The following is a 3,066-nucleotide window of genomic DNA, read 5'->3' on the forward strand; positions in this document are numbered from 1 at the left end:
CAATCTCAAGAACTCCTTTCTTCTGACTAGTCCCATTGTTCACAGGATTCCTTTCTGAAGTGTACATGAATTGGTTATTTGCAACCATCTCAATTAGCTCTTGAGCCTCTGTAGGCGTCTTCTTCAGATGAAGAGATCCTCCAGCAGAGCTATCCAAAGACATCTTGGACAGTTCAGAGAGACCATCATAGAAAATACCTATGATGCTCCATTCAGAAAGCATGTCAGAAGGACATTTTCTGATTAATTGTTTGTATCTTTCCCAAGCTTCATAGAGGGATTCTCCATCCTTCTGTCTGAAGGTTTGGACTTCCACTCTAAGCTTACTCCATCTTTGTGGTGGAAAGAACTTTGCCAAGAAGGCATTGACTAGCTTTTCCCAAGAGTCCAGGCTTTCTTTAGGTTGAGAGTCCAACCATATCCTAGCTCTATCTCTTACAGCAAAAGGGAATAGCATCAGTCTATAGACCTCAGGGTCAACCCCATTAGTCTTGACTGTGTCACAGATTTGCAAGAATTCAGCTAAGAACTGATGAGGATCTTCCATTGGAAGTCCATGGAACTTGCAATTCTGTTGCATTAGAGAAACTAATTGAGGCTTAAGCTCAAAGTTGTTTGCTCCAATGGCAGGGATAGAGATGCTTCTCCCATAGAAATCAGGAGTAGGTGCAGTAAAGTCACTCAGCACTTTCCTTGCATTGTTTGCATTATTGTTGTTTTCGGCTGCCATGTCTTCTTCTTCTTTGAAGAATTCGGTCAGGTCCTCTAAAGAGAGTTGTGCTTTGGCTTCTCTTAGCTTTCTCTTCAAGGTCCTTTCGGGTTCAGGGTCAGCTTCAACAAGAATGCCTTTGTCTCTGCTCCTGCTCATATGAAAGAGAAGAGAACAAGAAAATGTGGAATCCTCTATGTCACAGTATAGAGATTCCTTGAGGTGTCAGAGGAAAAGAGAAATAGAAAGAAGAAGGAGAAGAAGAATTCGAACTTTAATTAGATAAGGTTCGAATTGTGCATTGAGAAGGAGTGGTACTCCATAAATAAGAGGATGTGAGAAGGAGGGAAGAGAATTTTCGAAAATTCAATTAAAAAGATTTTGAAAACATTTTGAAAATTTGATTGATAATTTTCGAAAATTCAAAGTGAAAAAGAAATCAAGTGATTTTTGAAAAAGATTTTGAAATTAGAAATTAAAAAGATTTGATTGAAAACTATTTTGAAAAAGATGTGATTAGAAAGATATGATTGAAAAGTTATGGTTTTAAAAAGATGTGATTGATAAGATATGATTTGAAAACAATTTTAAAAAGATATGATTTGAAAACAATTTTGAAAAGATTTGATTTTAAAAATTAATGACTTTCCTAACAAGAAAAGATATGATTCAAACATTAAACCTTTCTCAACAGAAAAGGCAATATACTTGAGATGTTCAATCAAATCATTAATTGTTAGTAAGTATCTTTTAAAAAGGAAGGAAATTGATTTTGAAAACATTTGATTGAAAAGATTTGATTTGAAAAAGATTTGATTTTGAAAAACTAAAAAAATTGATTTGAAAACAAAATCTTCCCCCTAGCACCATCCTGGCGTTAAACGCCCAGAATGGTATCCATTCTGGCGTTTAACGCCCAAAATGCACCCTTTTTGGGCGTTAAACACCCAACCAGGCACCCTGGCTGGCGTTTAAACGCCAGTCTGTCTTCTTCACTGGGCATTTTTGAATGCCCAGCTTTTTCTGTATAATTCCTCTGCAGTATGTTCTGAATCTTCAATTCTCTGTATTATTGACTTGAAAAGACACAAATTAAAAATATTTTTGGATTTTTAATAATCAAAATGCAACAAGAATCAAATAACAATGCATGCAAGACACCAAACTTAGCAGTTTGTATACTACTGACACTACATGAGACACATAAACACTCAAGTCAAAAGAATTCAAAGATCAAAACAAGGAAATCATCAAGAACATCTTGAAGATCTGTAAGATACATGCATGCAACAAAAACATGCAATTGACACCAAACTTAAGATGAGACTCTAGACTCAAACAAGAAATATTTTTGGATTTTATGATTTTCTAATTTTTTTTTGTGTTTTTCGAAAATTAAGTGAAAACATCAAAATTCTTAATGAGAATTCCAGGAATCAGTGCAATGCTAGTCTAAGACTCCGGTCCAGGAATTAGACATGGCTTCACAGCCAGCCAAGCTTTCAAAGAAAGCTTCGGTCCAAAACACTAGACATGGCCAAAGGCCAGCCAAGCCTTAGCAAATCACTGCTCCAAAAGCAAGATTGATAAATAAAAGAATCAACAAACTCTTGTGATGATAAGTTGAAACCTCGGTCCAATGAAATTAGACATGGCTTCACAGCCAGCCAGATTTCAACAAATCATCATGAAACTCTAGAATTCATCTTCAAGAATTTCGAAAAAAATAAATGCCTAATCTAAGCAACAAGATGAACTGTCAGTTGTCCATACACAAGAACAATCCCCGGCAACGGCGCCAAAAACTTGGTGCTATTGCCGGATTTGGCACTGATGTCACCGGACCAAAAGCTTGCTCAAAACTCGAACAATCCCCAGCAACGGCGCCAAAAACTTGGTGCACGAAATTATGATCAATACTTTTACACAGAACAATCCCTAGTAATGGCTCCAAGGACTTGGTGCTCAATACCATGGCATAAACACAACTTCGCACAACTAACCAGCAAGTGCACTGGGTCATCCAAGTAATAAACCTTACGCGAGTAAGGGTCGATCCCACGGAGATTGGTGGTATGAAGCAAGCTATGGTCATCTTGTAAATCTTAGTCAGGCAGACTCAAATGGATATGGTGATGAACGAAAATAACATAAAAGATAAATATAGAGATACTTATGTATATCATTGGTGAGAGCTTCAGACAAGCGTATGAAGATGCCTTCCCTTCCGTCTCTCTGCTTTCCTACTGCCTTCATCCAGTCCTTCTTACTCCTTTCCATGGCAAGCTCATGTAGGGTTTCACCGTTGTCAGTGGCTACCTCCCATCCTCGCAGTGAAAGCTAATGCTCACGCACTC

At 37.5% G+C, this 3,066-nt stretch overlaps 1 non-coding gene across 1 annotated transcript; it reads left to right on the forward strand.

The window, feature by feature from the left end:
• Positions 1-217: 217 nt before the first annotated feature.
• Positions 218-325, forward strand: LOC130964784 (small nucleolar RNA R71). Its single transcript, XR_009080858.1, has one exon. It is a non-coding gene; the product is annotated as a small nucleolar RNA R71 (small nucleolar RNA).
• Positions 326-3,066: the final 2,741 nt, after the last annotated feature.

Source organism: Arachis stenosperma, chromosome 2 (assembly GCF_014773155.1).
Source record: "Arachis stenosperma cultivar V10309 chromosome 2, arast.V10309.gnm1.PFL2, whole genome shotgun sequence".
NCBI lineage: Eukaryota > Viridiplantae > Streptophyta > Magnoliopsida > Fabales > Fabaceae > Arachis > Arachis stenosperma.